This window comes from Eschrichtius robustus, chromosome 4 (assembly GCF_028021215.1).
Source record: "Eschrichtius robustus isolate mEscRob2 chromosome 4, mEscRob2.pri, whole genome shotgun sequence".
Lineage (NCBI taxonomy): Eukaryota > Metazoa > Chordata > Mammalia > Artiodactyla > Eschrichtiidae > Eschrichtius > Eschrichtius robustus.
The window spans coordinates 34887260-34904321 of NC_090827.1; the positions used below are offsets into that span (position 1 = coordinate 34887260).

Below are 17062 nucleotides of genomic sequence, written 5' to 3' on the forward strand. Positions count from 1 at the left end.
TTTTTTTATAGTTTTTTTTTTTTAAGTATTTGTTTTATTTATTTATTTATTTATGGCTGTGTCGGGTCTTCGTTTCTGTGCGAGGGCTTTCTCCAGTTGTGGCAAGCGGGGGCCGCTCTTCATCACGGTGCGCGGGCCTCTCACTATCGCGGCCTCTCTTGTTGCGGAGCACAGGCTCCAGACGCGCAGGCTCAGTAATTGTGGCTCACGGGCCCAGCTGCTCCGCGGCACGTGGGATCTTCCCAGACCAGGGCTCGAACCCGTGTCCCCTGCACTGGCAGGCAGATTCTCAACCACTGCGCCACCAGGGAAGCCCAACCCATGCGTTTATGAATTGTCCGCAAGAGCTTTCACATTACGGTGGAAGAGGTGAGGAGTTGTGACGACCTTACTGCCTGCAAAGCCTAAAGTACTGACTGCCTGGCGCTTTACAGAGGTTTGCTGACCTCTGCTATAGAAAAGGGGGAGATGACTATTAGGGGAGCAGTTGATAGTCTCTGGTAAGCAGGTGAGTCACTGCCTTGGAAATTCAGAGTTAGGAGTTGGGTCTTACGAAGACTAATGAGCCCGGGAGAGTGAGTTGGTGTGTGGGTGGTCGTTGAAGAAGCAGCACTGGGAAAGATGTAAGGAGCCAGGCATGCAGGAGCCTGGTGGAGGTGAAGGGGGCAGGGACAGAAGGTTGCTTCCTGAAGTGAGCTTCCATCTTTAAAGTGGAGCCTCATGACTCAAGTACCGATCCCCCCACCCCGCCGCCCCATTCCCTGTAGCCCTCTCCTCTGTCTTGCACTTGATGCTTGCTGCATTCCCACTGCTGCTCCCGTGGGTCAGATCTTCTTTTCCCATTGCTTCCTCACTGGTCTCCCTGCACAGAACCTCAGCCTCGAAACCATCCAAGGTAACCTCCTTTCAGTGTGGCTTTTTATTTATTTATTTTTTTGATGTGGACCATTTTTAAAGTCTTCATTGAATTTGTTACAACATGGCTTCTGTTGTTTATGTTTTGGCTTTTGGGCTGCAAGGCATGTGGGATTCCCAGCTCCCCGACCAGGGATCGAACCCGCACCCCCTACATTGGAAGGCCAAGTCTCATCCACTGGACCACCAGGGAATTCCGTCAGTGTGCCTCTTAGGTTACTCCCCTTTGAAGGACTTCCAGTGGGTCCCGTTATCTACTCAATACAGGCCCAGCTCCTTGGCTGGTCACTCCAGATCTTTCCACCCTTTGATTTCCTATCCTGTTTTCCTTATAGCCTTACACTCCAGTCCCCAGCCTCACAGAAACACCTCTTGCCCACTCTGCACTTGGCCATCTCCACGGATCTGCTCCTATCACCACCTTAGCCTCGCTCTATCGAAAGGCTTTGGGGACCTAGGCCACGGCGGGTGCAGGGTAGGCACGTTCACAGCCGGGCAGATGCGGGTGCTGACTTCCTTTTGGTGCCTCCCACATTTAGATTTCCCTTTCCAGCTGGGCCCTGCCTCCCAATCTAAGGGTAAGCGCTCCCTCCTCAAATGCTTCTAGTGCTTTGTTGGCATCTTACAGCACCTGCTACTTTCTGTGCGGGGCGGGGGGGATTGGTTAGTCATCCCATGTCTGTTTCTAGTCTCCCAGGGGCTGTAAGGTCTCTGAGGCTGAGTCCAGATCTACCTGAGCCCTGCCCTCTTCACTTTTACCTAGTAGGTGCCGGTCAGTGGTACAGTGATGCTGTCTACAAATTAATGCCTGTCACGAAAAATGGAACTGACTTACCTGGAGGAATTTAGGTGCAAATGAAAATAGGGCTCTGATTAATTATGTGGAAAATGAGTGCCACTTAAGATCTTCAAAACTCAGTGCAATATTTTAGCGAGTTCTTAGAAGATGAGCACTACATTGTAGAAGTGTTTTCTTCAGACCCGAAGACATAGCAAAAGTGTTTTCTTCAGACCGGAAGCAGTACTGAATGCATTCTTTTTTTTTTTTTTCCCGGCTGCGCCGATAGGCTTGCAGGATCTTAGTTCCTTTACCAGGGATCAAACCCGGGCCCTCGGCAGTGAAAGCATGGAGTCCTAACCACTGGACTGCCAGGGAATTCCATACGTATGTATATATATATAGAGAGAATGCATTTGGAAGTTTCAAGCAGTTCCTTGGAAGCCAGGGCTGAGCCAGAAACCAGACAGCCCTTGTGTGAGGCCTGAGGGGGAACATGTGGACACAGACCCCGAGTACAGGAGATGGGCCACCTGCAGAAAAGCCTTAGTCCACTCCCAGGGTGGGATTGGAGCCCTTTCTCACCAGTGCTGCCAGAGACATACCTTATCATGTAGACGCTCCATCTAAAATCACTCCCATCATAATCACAGAAAGTTGCATTTTCACAGCTTCATCTTTCCACAGTCGCTCATCAGATGTCAGAAGAACTTTTATTTTTATAGAAATGATGTACCCTATGGAGTGCCAACTCCTTTTGCTCCCTCTGTCTTTTTAACCAAGCCTAGAACGAGGGGACCCATCTAAATCATGAGATACTTGCTTACGCTGGGAAAGAATTCATGCTGTCCACTCATCCATCTCCTGTTAATTAAAACCTAGTGACGGGACTTCCCTGGTGGCTCAGTGGTTAAGTATCTGCCTGCCAATGCAGGGGACATGGGTTCGATCCCTGGCCCAGGAAGATCCCACATGCCATGGGGCAACTAAGCCCATGTGCCGCAACTACTGAGCCCATGTGCCTCAGTAACTGAAGCCTGCACACCTAGAGCCCGTGCTCCACAACAAGAGAAGCCACCGCAATGAGAAGCCCCTGTGCACCACGACGAAGAGTAGCCCCCGCTCGCCGCAACTAGAGAAAGCCTGCGCGCAGCAACGAAGACCCAACGCAGCCAAAAATTAATAAATAAATAAATAAATTTATTTAAAAAAACAAAAACCTAGTGAAGTTGGCAATGATGGCAGGAAGCAGATGGATAAGCATGAATTTTAAATGTATATTCAGACTTTCTGAAATGGTCGGAAGGAAAGATACTACCTAGACAAAATGGTACAGCTCCACCCGGGAGTTCAAGAGCTGATGCTTGAAGCACACCTAGAAATAGTGCTTACAGCCCCTTTTGTCAGAAAGCAGGGAAGGGAAGGGCCTTCTTTTCTTACAGTCTATGCAATTATTAAAGAATTAAACAATTTATTCTGGAATTTTTACTCAAGCTTAAGTTACGATAAAAAACCACCTTCTGTCTCTTAACTCATCCTGTACTTACTCTTCTGTGTCCAGTGCCTGGCACAGTAATCAACAAACAGTAAGTGTTCAATACATATGTGTTGAAGGAGTAAATAAATGGCTCTTAATAAAGGAAGGAATAAATAAAGCTCTTACTTATAAGAGCTTTCTGGAAGATTAAATGGACTCTTCAGCAAAATGATTTTTTTTTCCAGAGGTGAAATGTAAAGACAAAAGAAGCTGATTTTTCTAATCCCCCTCCTGCCTTCACCTTGCCAGTCTCCTCCAGTACACATGTCCCTGGCACCTCTCCTGGTTTTAGTTTAAAAAGTTCATGAGGAGTAAAGGTGTGTCGCCTCATATTACTGAAAGGAAAACCCCGGTGTTGGATAAGGGTTTCATGGTCCCTTTCATAATAAGCATGATATTAAACACAGCCAAAGTGAGCTCATTTTGAATTAATCTTGTGTTACAGCACTGATTTGAGGTACAGATCTAGGCTTTGTGTGTCACATAATAGAATTTCGGAAAGGAAGTAAAAGGTTTCAACCAGAAGCCTCTTTCAACTTGCTGCTGTCTGATTCCTTTGAAGTTTGGGGTTTTTTTTTTTTTTACAAATTTTGATCTTCAACAAACAGTAGGTTAACGATGTTTATGAGCAACCAAATATAATTTATACCTCTTCATTTTGAGCTCGTAATATTTCTCCTCCGGGTATGTAAGAGATAACACAGCAGAAAAATCTCAGCCGGAGGGAGATGATTTGCAAAGTGATCCGTAGGGGACACTGCAGTGTAGTGGGTGGGCATTTGAACTTTGCATCGTGCAGACCTGCAGTTTTGATCATTGCAACGTCCTTGGAAAAAGTCACTCAATCCTCCAAGTCTATGTTTCTTCATCTGGAAACTGGGAACAGTCAGTACTTTGCTCAGAGGCTCATTAATGAGCTAATTCATGGAAGGCTCTCAGAACAGTGCTATGTACAGTGCTTGCATCGACTGTGATAAAACCAGTGCTGTTGGAACAAAGAGGTCCCAAAGTACAGTGAATTAAAGAAGATACAACTTTAGTTAGTGCATCCAGGCTTGCAAGGCAAGGCAGTCATACTCCTTGCAGAAATCCAGGGACTCAGGTTTTCTACTTTGTTACTCCATCCTCCTGACCTTGCAGAGGCCATCTGCATGGTCAGAGTGAGGTCATGGGCACGTCTGTGTCCAAGCTTGAGGGGAGGGGGAAGAGTGTGAAGGTGTCATGCTCAGTGTCTTCAGGCCCAGACGCAGAAAAGGTGCACACCCCTGCACTCACCTGACCACATCTGGCTGCCAGAGAGGCTGGAAGTAGAATTTCTAGATTCTGGGTACTGGGTACTGGACAGCATGTACCCAGTTACAAGGCGTTCACGGTGGAAAGATGGAAAAACAGACTTGGGGGAGCAGGGCTTAATCAATGCAACCATTATTTTTTTTATTAAAAAATAACATCTCAAGTGAGGGTTTCAATATCCCGGCTCCGGGGGAAGAGGAATGAAAGGGCTGTTGCAGCACAGAATTTGTGTCTCCCCTAAGAGGTTAGTTGTTTTCCGAGGGAGGGGGTCCTTTAAGTGTTAAATGGCAAATCCAGGTAAACCTTGAGGCAGAGTAGGAAGGGTGGGTAGAAAGCTGTAGAAGGGGTGGGAATGTGATAAATGGAGGAAGGCTGATTAGCTGTGCTCTTCTTGAAAGGCCTGCTCTGTAAGTTAAACTTAACCCCTCATGTGACCCGGCAAGGACAAAGGACAGTGGCTTCTAGAGAAACTTTTTCTAGGAGTGAGGAAGTTATTTCAAAGCACAGAAAAGAAGGCAGAGAAGTGGAGACTTGCACAGAGAAGTCTTATTCATCTTTTTCTCTTTCAAAGATATACTTTGTGCTATGCAAAGGAAAAAATTACATAAATATTCACTGAGATTATCTCTGACTTGTCACTGTTGCCAAAGAAAAGACAAATACACGAGTTTCTGCATTTAAAGGCAAGTACGTCAGGTAAAAAAATGAACTATTAAATAAGCAACTTTTCTCAACAGAAGAAATGCACAGATTCTTAAGGACAGCCACGTTGGGGGTAAAGATCTAGTATTAGAGCAAAATATTTTCAAATGCTCATAAAAATGATCTCCAAATTATTTTATTCTTGTGCATTTAGCAGTTGCTAAGAAACAATTAGAAGGAATGAAATGATGTCCTGAGTCGCTCCATAATTTTTTTTTTTGTCTTTAAGTGTTTTTTTTTTTTTTTTTAACATCTTTATTGGAGTATAATTGCTTTACAATGGTGTGTTAGTTTCTGCTTTATAACAAAGTGAATGTTATACATATCAATATTTTTTTAAATCTCCTACAATTTTAGACTTGGCAAGTAACTTACACTAGACTCTTTTGTATGCAAGTAATGCTCATACATGAGCAGGCATTGGTTTTTGTTTTTGTAAGTAACCCTTTGCCTAACCACTGAAAATAGCTGCAGCTATTTTAAACAGATGGTCCAAAGTTCATAGGAAAGAAAGGAGAAGTGAGACTGTCAATTTTTACTTTTCCCCCACCAAAATGACAAAAATAAATAACAGCATATACTCTGAACCAGATTTCATGGAAGTGTTTACCTCTAAGGAAGTTAAGTTTCCTAAGAGGTGGGATTTTGTAGATTGACCTGTATGACTAGACTTGTACAGTCAAAATATAGTGCTTAAATTCCTAGTTTCTGATTGCTTTTATCAAAATGATCGCTACGCTGTTGAAATGGAGCTTTTGTTTTTTAAAGGAAAATTAATAAAGGAAAATTAACTTGTGAAATATATGGAGCCTACGAAAACTTATTTCAAGAATTCTGAAATCTTAAGAGGGTGGTAAGTGGTGATGACATGTTGATAGTTTATGTTCCTGTTGCCGGAGACTCAGCAAGAATTCCAGTGGATGAAGTTCAGATTCTTAACGATTTCCAAATTCTTCAGGGTTCTTGGGCTAGGAGTTAATTAGCTACTCTTCTTTAGTTTCTGACATTGAAAATAATGAATATTTTGATAATTCAATAATGAATTAATATGAAGGACTTGGAAAAAGAAGGCATTTCTTTAATATTGCAGATGCTGTTTTTAGATGTCAGGGAGCAGATTACAATAGTAGTTCTGTCCAACAGATAAAGGAAGGGATATCCAGAGTTTTCTACTTGTGAAAGATATACTAGGTTGCTGAAGCTTACTTAGATTTTTGTTTTTTATGAATTCCCATTAGTGATAACTGTACCTGGTTCATGTCTATAAGCTCTATGTCCTTCTGTGTGTTCACAAACCTCCTACAATTCTTTGATTCTGATGCTTGGGTTTTCTTTTTTTTTAAATTAATTAACTTTTTAAATAAATTTATTTATTTATTTATCTATTTTTGACTGTGTTGGGTCTTCGTTGCTGCGCGCCGGCTTTCTCTAGTTGCGGCGAGCGGGGGCTACTCTTCGTTGCGGTGCGCAGGCTTCTCATTGCGGTGGCCTCTCGTTGCGGAGCACGGGCTCTACACACGCAGGCTTCAGTAGTTGTGGCTCGCGGGCTCTAGAGCACAGACTCAGTAGTTCTGGCGCACGGGCTTAGTTGCTCCGCGGCATGTGGGATCTTCCGGGACCGGGGCTCGAACCCGTGTCCCCTGCATTGGCAGGCGGATTCTTAACCACTGCGCCACCAGGAAAGTCCCTTCTTTTTTTAAAATTGAGGTATAGTTGCTGTACAATATTAAATAAGTTACAGGTGTACAATATAGTGATTCACAAGTTTTAAAGGGTATGCTCCATTTATAGTTATTATAAAATATTGGCTGTATTCCTTGTTTTGTACAATATATCTTTGTAGCTTATTTTATACCCATAGTTTGTACTTCTTAATCCCCTACCCCTGTATTGCCACTTCTCCTTCCCTCTCCCCACTGGTAACCAATAGTTTGTTCTCTATATCTGTGAGTTTGCTTCTTTTTTGGTATATTCACTAGTTTATTGTATTTTTTAGATTCCATGTATAAGTGATATCATACAGTATTTGTCTTTCTCTGTCTGACTTATTTCACTTAGCATGATACTCTCCAAGTCCATCCGTGGTGCTGCAAATGGCAAATTTCCATTCCTTTTTAAGGCTGAGTAGTATTCCATTGTATATATATATGTACCACATCTTTATCCATTCACCTGCTGACGGACGCTTAGGTTGCTTCCAAGATGTTTGCATTTTCTTTACCTTTACTGTTGCAGTGGCAACCTATGATTGGTAGCTCTTGGGCATTCATTGGCTATGGATTATAAACTACCCATCTGGAATCTTTCACCTTTCTTCTGTCTGAAATTGTCTAAATAAAAAGTAGTAGAGTGGTGCATATGAATTAATAAAATCATAGCCCAGGGGCCAGCTAACTACAGCCTGTAGTTCTGATTATATCTAAGAAGGCGCGTTACATTTTTAAAAGATTGTAGAAAAATAAAAGGATGAAGAATATGAGACAGAGACCATGTGTAGCCTGCAGTGCCTGAAATATTTGCTATCTGAGCCATTACAAAAAGGTTTGCTGCCCCCTGTCATAGACAGATAGTATAATGTTAAGTGGTTAAGGTACAGACTCTGGGGCCAGGGGACATTGGTTCAAATCCTGGCTTTACCACTTGCAGCAAGTTACTTAATTTCTCTGTGACTCGTATTCTCCTCTATAAATGGGAATAATTACAGCGCCTACCTCATAGGGTTGTGGTGAGAACTGTGTTAATGTATGAAGTGCTTAGAACAATGCCTGGTACTTAGTACTTAGTAAATGTCAGTGATTATTATTACTGTTGTGGGAACAGTCTTTAGAGATCATCTAAACTAGCCTATGCTTTCAATTGGTGAATGAGCAAATTATCAAACACCACTTTCTGTTTAAGGCCATTTTCTTTCTAATAGGCCTACTTTACTGAAAAAAAGACATTGAGACAGACCCATACTCAGATGTTAAAAAAAAAAAAAATACTCAAAAGCATAAAAGGAAATAATAAAGATACCTGCTTTTTAGGTTCAGATAAAAATATTAAATGTGACACTTTAAAACAAAGCAAATGGACATTCTTTGATGTTACTTATGACAAGCGTAAGAAGAAATAAAGTGGAAATGAGAGTGATTGGAGAAAGGATAATTGTTAGAGAAAGAAGGGGAAACAAGAACACGAAAGGCTGTCAGCAGAAGAGGAGAAAGGTTAGATCAAAAGGGAGGCTGGTGGTTTCTGCAGGATGTCCAGTGTTAACGTCCCTTCTTCCCTTGGGAGCCCACCTTAATCATTCTGTGTGTCGCCGTTTGTTTATTTTTTCTCTGCAGAAATAAATTTTCAGCATCAAGTCAAGGAGTGTTTACTGAACACACATTATATATAGGGTATGTTCCCTCAGAAAACCGGTCACATATATGTGTGTGTGTGTGTGTGTGTGTGTGTGTGTATGCACACAAAATCATCATATTTTGTATATTTATTTGTGAAGCCAAGTAATTTTATTACCTTTAGCCACTTGCCTTCATCATCATCATTATTCTCACCATGAAAGCATCTGTCAGATTCCTGAATACCTCTCTTCATTTTCTCTAGTACCCCTTGATTCGCCACTAAGTAGGGGAAGAACAAACTTAGTTATTTACAAAATATAGAAAATGTTACAGGAGACACACAAGAAATGAGTTAAGTAAAATTCATTCTTTCTTTTTCCTTCTATTTTTCTCTAGTCGTTTATTCTGTTTGTGGATATCGGACCCGAGAGATGAATGGTCCAGGATTGGTATTTGATGATGTCAGGGGACTGAAGTAATGGCCTCGCACGGAGATTACACAGCGAAGGCACACATTGATTATTACCTCATCTTATTAGCTGATGGAGACCTTTGAGGAGACAAGATTGCAGAGCTTTCAAGCCTGCAGCTCCCAGGATGTGACCCTGAGAGCTTGATAATTGTTACTGCCCAGTGGGACCGTGTGAGGGATAGTGGTGGCTTCGTGTACTAAAATACGTTTTATGGGAGTGCTATAACAATTCCCCCCATCCTTTGGATTGTTCACATAAGGTTAGCACTTTCAAATCGACTTTAGTTTTCCTTCATAGCAGTTACAGAACTAAAATCAGTCCTGCTCACTTACTTGGGTTCGCCCTCCTCCACTAGAATTTACGTTTGCTGAGGCAGGCGAGTTCTTGTTTCTTAAACTATGAATGTCCTTCTAGCAGCCAGAACAGCGGCACATGGAGGTGCTCAATAAATACTTCTGGTTGAGTGAATGAATGAATAAATTAAATATAGTTGTTGATTTCCACTGAAATATCCTCCCCAGATGCATATAGGTTGCCAGTTGGTGTCATTCTAGATGTTTTTGTGCTAAGAAGAATATCTTTCTTTTTTTAAAAAAATTATTTATTTATTTATTTTTGGCTGTGTTGGGTCTTCGTTTCTGTGCGACGGCTTTCTCTAGTTGTGGCAAGCGGGGGCCGCTCTTCATGGCAGTGCGCGGGCCTCTCACTATCGCGGCCTCTCTTGTTGCGGAGCACAGGCTCCAGACGCGCAGGCTCAGTAGTTGTGGCTCACGGGCCCAGTTGCTCCGCGGCATGTGGGATCTTCCCAGACCAGGGCTCGAACCCGTGTCCCCTGCATTAGCAGGCAGATTCTCAACCACTGCGCCACCAGGGAAGCCCCAAGAATATCTTAAGAATACTTTAAATTTTGAATGAATTCTGTTTAAACCCATGAACAGGTGAGCACATAAAAGGGAAATTGAAAATGAAATCCATGTTTTTATGGGTTAATGCTATTGTAACTTAAATGGTGAGCAGTAAGATTGTTGGATACCCACGGCTCAGGCAATTAAAGCCTTAGTTGTGGCTAAAAATGTTTGAGAGGGCTTGTAAAATACAGTTGTCCCTTCTGGTATCTGACGGGGAGTGGTTCCAGGACCCCCCTCGGATACCACAGTCCACGGGTGCTCAGGTTCCTTCTATAAAATGGCTTAGTGCACATCCTCCTATAGACTTTCAATCATCTCTGGATTACTTGTGATACCTAATACAACGTAAATGCTGTGTAAATAGTTGCTGGCGCGGTAAATTGAAGTTTTGCTCTTTGGAACTTTCTGGAATTTTTTTTTTCCCCGAATATTTTTGATCCAAGATTGGTTGAAACTGTGGATGCACAACCTGCAGATATGGAGGGCAGACTGTATTGTTGTTCCCTTTATTCTAAGAGAATAGCATAATAAGTACTGATGTTTAAAGCAGCGTTCTTTCAAATAACAGTGGATTGTAAAACGTTATTAACCACTATACTCTGCTATTGTCTTTTATTTTTATTTTTAATTAATTAATTTTTAATTTTATTTTTAATTAAATTAATTAAATGCAAATTTAATTAATTAAATTTTTAGTTTTCTTCACACCTTTTATTTTTTTTTACATCTTTATTGGAGTATAATTGCTTTACAATGATGTGTTAGTTTCTGCTGTATAACAAAGTGAGTCAGCTGTATGTATACGTATATCCCCACATCCCCTCCCTCTTGTGTCTCCCTCCCACCCCTCTACGTGATCACAAAGCACCGAGCTGATCTCCCTGTGCTATGTGGCTGCTTCCCACTAGTTATCTATTTTACGTTGGATAGTGTATATATGTCATTTTTTCAACTGAAGTATAGCTGATTTACAATGTTGTGCTAGTTTCAGGTATACAGCAAAATGATTCAGTTATACATATATATATGTATATATATATATTCTTTTTCAGATTCTTTTCCATTATAGGTTGTTATAAGATATTGAATATAGTTCCCTGTGCTATACAGTAGGTCCTTTTTTATCTATTTTATATATAGTAGTGTGAATCTGTTAATCCCAATCTCCCAATCCATCCCTCCTCCACTTCCCCTCCCCCTTGGCAACCACAAGTCTGCTCTCTATGTTTGTGAGTCTGTTTCTGTTTTGCAGATAAGTTCATTTGTATCATATTTTAGATTCCACATATAAGTGGTATCATATGGTGTTTGTATTTCTCTTTCTGACTTACTTCACTTAGTATGATAATTTCTAGGTCTACCCATGTTGCTGCAAATAGCATTATTTCATTCTTTTTTATGGCTGAGTAGTATTCCATTGTATATGTATCAATATATACCATATCTTCTTTATCCATTCATCTGTCAGTGGGCATTTAGGTTGCTTCCATGTCTTGGGTGTTGTAAAGAGTGCTGCAATGAATATTGGGCTGCATGTACCTTTTATACTGCCGTCTTTTAAAGCATGCCTTCCATATAGCCTTTCTTAGGGTTTGGATGTAACAAAATGAGTAGTAGACCAAGAAGGAGGAAGGCATGGCCTGTAGGGCTTGGTGGACCCACCCTGGGAAAATAAGGCTGGAAATCACAGGAGGAAAGCCTGGTGAAACAGAAGGGCAGGGCAGGGGAGGACTCCAGCAGAGTGGACCTAAGAAAGAAGAGGATTGGTAAAATGGGAATTACAATGGGAAGCTTGGGAAAAGTTGACGATCTGATAAAGGCAATTGGTGAGGTGGAAAACAGAGACTCCATTAGACCAGGACCCAAGGAGCATTCTCTGTTGTGTGGCCTGGGGATAGTGACACTGACCCTGGACAAGAAGAGAAGCCAAGGCAATTCTAGCCCCAAGGGGCCGTAGGAAACAGCACACATCCACAGTCATGAGAGTGTAAATGCCCTTTACTGATTTTAAACTCTTAGACTCAACCTTTAGAGTTAAAAAAACAGAAAATTGAGATGGTTATAGAACAGTGTGAAAGTATGTGTACAGCAGATGAAAATTAGGCAGTGGAAGGGCGTGAGGGAAGATGGAGGAGAGGATGAAAACTAATTGTTCCAAGAAAGTTACACTCTGTGCCTGATAAACTACCATAGCAGCTTAGTATGTGGCTCAGAGTTTCTCTGATTGAGGGACTGGAATGGGGATATCACTACTTTGGGAGGAAGGAGGGAAGAGGCAGTAGGGAGAAAGTGAGCTGTCTGTCAAGGCTGGACCTCAGTAGATAGACAGTGTCTAAAAGGGACAAGTCATATAGAAGCATAGTGTTTGGAAATAGGATATATCCTTTATTGTCCTGGTAAGAGACTCAGCTCAGCTCAGATGGTTCAAATGTAGACTTTAATGAAGGGACTATTTATGGTGCTGTGTGTTGGGCTTAGATGAGGGTCCTTATACCCTTAGGGCTGGAGGGACAGGGGAGGAGATAATAAATGCTAATTTAAAACACTGTGTCTACAAGACCAGTGAGCTCTGGAACAATGAGGAGCGACCACCCAGGGACACTGTGCTCAGGAATTAGGTAAAGCCAGGAGAAGAGAGGAGGATAAATACGCTCACCCCTTCCCCAAACAGAGGAGGGTGGAGAGTGGGTGGGCGTGAGGGGTTTAAACCAACCCAGGACAGCCACCAAGAGAAGCCAAAACCAGGACATGCTTCTCTTTAGAGGCCAGCTGGGGCTGAGGATGCCTGCAGTGGGGATTTTTGTTATTGTGTTGCCTGATAAGCTCTTCTGTACAATTTGGTGTTTTAACCTCCTGTAGGCATGAATTTAATAGAACATTTTAATATACATACTTTTATTCAGCACCTGTTATTTCATCTAATGTGCTAGGAGCGACTCAGTCTGTTCTTAAGTTGCTTATTGTCTCCTTGGAGAGAAAAGATGCTAAACAAACCAGCAAACAAAATAATAAATATGATTACGAATTGTGATTAATGCTATAAGTTTAATTTCATAGCACACGAAAAGTTAGTGCTACTTGTATAAATGTAAGTCTTTAATAATGATACTGCACTAATTTTTAAAATATAATTATTTGGGAGTGGGGACGGTTCTTCTCTTGAGTAGCTTGTTTTGCTCTAACCGTAGTACACGACATGCTGCAAATCAGATCTACGAACAGAACAGCTGCCTCTTTGTTGTTTTGTTCGCATGTTACTCATTTTAATGAATAATTTGAACTGACTCCAAAACATTATATTAGATATATAAGCATGCTTTAAGAATTATATCATAATGTTAGTGTATTTAAAACTTAGTAGTGATATCATTATCTAAATATAGTAAGTTTTAAGCAAGTCAATTATTTTAGCTGCTTTGCCCTCTATAAATATTGTAATTTGGTAGTGAAACAGACAGCAGATAAAAATTAACCCGAGGAGCCATAATATCCAAGTATAGAGAGCTGGGAAAACTCCCCCCCACCTTCCTTCTTCCTGACATAGGAGCCTTGATGATTGGAGTAAATCTTTTGGGGGGGGTCTTTGGTGGAAATTTGCCTTTCCTTGCTTTTCTAGTAGAGATCTGAGCAACAAAAGAGAAATTGGGAAAAGCGTTACCAGCACAGGAGTTTTCTTCGGTCTTCTTGATACTTCCTGTTGCTGAGGGTTTGTCCGAAGGGAAAAGATAAATGATCAGAGGAAGATGGTTGTCAGCTGTCTCCTCATCCCTCTCACCTTTCACAGCATGCACAACAGTCTGAGAACAGAAAAAATCTAAGTCTTGGGTTCCTATATCCTGAGTATTTGCTTATTAAAGTAAGGCTTGAATACTTCATCTCCCCTGATTTAGGCCCCTCTGTTTCCTCCATGAAAAAGCTGGTCGGAGTGTTTTAAGCTGATAACTGCGTTACATGTAAGATGTAGTCACAAATCACTGGAAGCGAACTGTTTTTAGAACCTGCCAGAATTATCATACTAATGCACTTCTACGCAGGGTGTTAAAACATGCTAATTAAGGAAACTGATTATTTTGGTGCCTTTATTCATCTCTGAATGTTTTTTGTATGGATGCTCTCATTTGAATTTTTTTCTACAGTTCTGGGAAACAGAAGTCTTACCGATGCAGGAGTTTTACATGTTCCAAGTACTTACATATGGGAGAAAATCTAGTATCACCTCTCTAGAGATCATTTTGTTTAAAATAATCATTAGTTATTAAGCATTCTGATTGCTCCAGAGGTTAAGAAATAGAACCGCTGGATCACTGAAGCCCAGAAACTCCTAAGACTTGTATCTCCCTTCAGGGATGATTTTCTGACGTTTCGTTCAGTGAGTGTAGTTTGTCTAACCCTGGCTGGCTGGATGGCTGGCTTGCAAATGTGTGTCACCAGTCACAAGGGGGGAGGGGGGGTCACGGGACTGGTTGTTTACGTAAGTCAGTAGCAGTGACTGTCATTCTTCATCTGTTAGATTTAATAAATTGGTCCATACAGTATGAGATTTTTTTTTTTTTTTTTTTTTTACAAACTGATTCAGCTTTTATTAATTAGCAAGATGCATCTTAAAAGAGAAGAAACAGAAGACAGAGTAGCTACCAGAGCCAGGGGTGCTCCATGAGCAATCACAAAGGATTAGGGGTATACAGGGCTCAGGAAACCATTTGAGCAGATGGGGGCAGCACCCTCCGAGAGTGGGCCCGGACCCATGGGTGCTCCAAGATCTGGACCAAGGGCAACCGCTCCGAGGGCTGGTATCTGAGAAGCTTGGAGATCAAGTCCTGAGCCCCCAAAGGCATTGATGGGGGAAACCTTACATCTACCTTGAGGATGCGTCTGTAGGTCTCATTATGGGAGGGGCTCTCAAAGGGCGGATTTCCCACCAGCAGCTCGTAGCAGAGCACCCCAATGCACCACAGATCCACCTTCTCATTGTATGTTCTCCCCTCAATCATTTCTGGGGGCAAGTAGTCCAGTGTCCCACACATTGTCCTTCTCCTTAGAGAGGGGGTGTGCACGGACCAGCCAAAGTCTGCAATCTTCACCTCACCCCTGAACCCCAGCAGCAGGTTCTCCGGCTTAATATCCCTATGAATCACCTTCTTTTCATGGCAGTAGGTCAGAGCATCTGCCAACTCCTCCATTACCGTGGCTGTACGCTGTTCGTCTAATGTGTGGCTCTTTTGCAGCTCCTTGTAGAGCTCACCCCTTGGAGCATATTCTAGAATCGGGTACGTCCGGCGTGCATCATGGAAGTAGTTGTACAGGCGTAGGATATTGGGGTGTTGTAGATGTGCCTGGATTTCAATTTCTCTGCGCAGCTGGTGTTCCAGTCCTGCCTTCTCTATCTGGGACTTGAAGAGGACTTTCAGGGCCACAGTGAAATGGCTTTCCTTGAGCCGAGCCAGGTACACATTCCCAAATTTTCCCTTGCCGAGAGGACGCCGGATTTCAAAGTCATCAATTGTGAGGCGCCGCGTGGTTGGGATGCTGGGCATCGTTTGACCTGCTACAGCTGCGGGCTGAACACTGCCCGACTTCATCTCAGCTTTCGGGTGGCTCACTTTGTACCGGCTGCCCATTTTGTACTCGAGTTTTGCACTAACATGTACATTTCTTTAAATATGAAGATGACAGTATGAGATTGCCATTATTGATAAACAAGGTGATAGCATTTCTTTGGAGAAGATATATGTTTGTTTTCATCATTATTTGCTTAGAGCATCAACTACATACTGTAGCACATTGGACAAGGCCCAGCAGGACATCATTTGAGTTATAATTAAATATATTAATTGCTAGAGTGTATCTGGGATGCTGTGCTAAGAAAACCCATGGTAAATAAATGTCTTGTGTTTTTACAATCGTTAAATGTGTTTTCTTTATCGGATTTCAGAAAGCATTCAGTGAGGGCTTCACCTTTATTTCCATAATTCTAGCATGATAAGCAAGACCTGGAAAAATTAATCAATACTAGTGAATATTAGTGAAATATTAATGAATTAAAATTTTAAACCGGAGAATTTTAAGCTCCTGAAAGAAGTGTGGCTCAGGAACCCAAAACACAGCCATCTTTATTTAAACAGTATACTTAGAAAGTATATATGTAAATGAATAAAAATTAGATGAAAATATGGAAAAATATATACTTTTGGTGGTGGTAGGATTATATATAATCTCCCCTAATTTTTCAGTTGGATTTGTTATTGCTTGTAGTTTATTACAAATAAATTTGTTAAGAAAATGCCCATACGACTGACACAATTTTATTTTGGAGAGCATTTCACTTGGATGTTGCGTAACCTCCAGAAATATAGATTCTACCACAGGACTTTAAGAGGCACAGACATTTGAAGTTTATAACATACTAGTACAGAGCTAAGTCTGTTGCTGTAGGTTTTTCTTTCTCTTATTTTTTTTTAATAGCTGCTAAATTTTAAAGATTTAGTAGAATCAAATGCAGAGGATAAAATCTAAACAAATTCTAACCAGAAATTAATATCAAAAAGTAATTTTACAGGGCTTCCCTGGTGGCGCAGTGGTTGAGAATCTGCCTGCCAATGCAGGGGACACGGGTTCGAGCCCTGGTCTGGGAAGATCCCACGTGCCGCGGAGCGACTAGGCCCGTGAGCCACAGTTGCTGAGCCTGCGCGTCTGGAGCCTGTGCTCCGCAACGAGAGAGGCCGCGATAGTGAGAGGCCCGCGCACCGCGATGAAGAGTGGCCCCCACTTGCCGCAACTAGAGAAAGCCCTCGCGCAGAAACGAAGACCCAACACAGCCATAAATAAATAAATAAATAAATAAAATTTAAAAAAAAAAAAGTAATTTTACATAACTTAAGAGACCAAATAGACATGTTTTTCTGCACTAATAAAATACTCCTTTAACTCTTTCATAGTCTTAGTATACCACTCTCCCCCTCAGCAATCCCAGTTGATAGGAGCATTGTGGGTTTTAGTTGGAATTTTCCCGTGTTTGATTTAGAATGATTTCACTTTTCAGGAACTGGACAAGAATTAGAGTTGTTGCCTTTGGGAATTCCCTGGTGGTCCAGTGGTTAGGACTCTGAGCTTTCACTGCCAAGGCAATG

General features: G+C 41.8%; 1 protein-coding gene and 1 pseudogene across 2 annotated transcripts in view; one reads left to right on the forward strand and one right to left on the reverse strand.

Annotated features, from left to right (window-relative positions):
• Positions 1–17062, forward strand: part of GAB1 (GRB2 associated binding protein 1) — a 131150-nt gene that overhangs the window by 58488 nt on the left and 55600 nt on the right. The window lies entirely within an intron of this gene.
• Positions 14580–15514, reverse strand: LOC137763620 (aurora kinase C pseudogene; annotated as a pseudogene).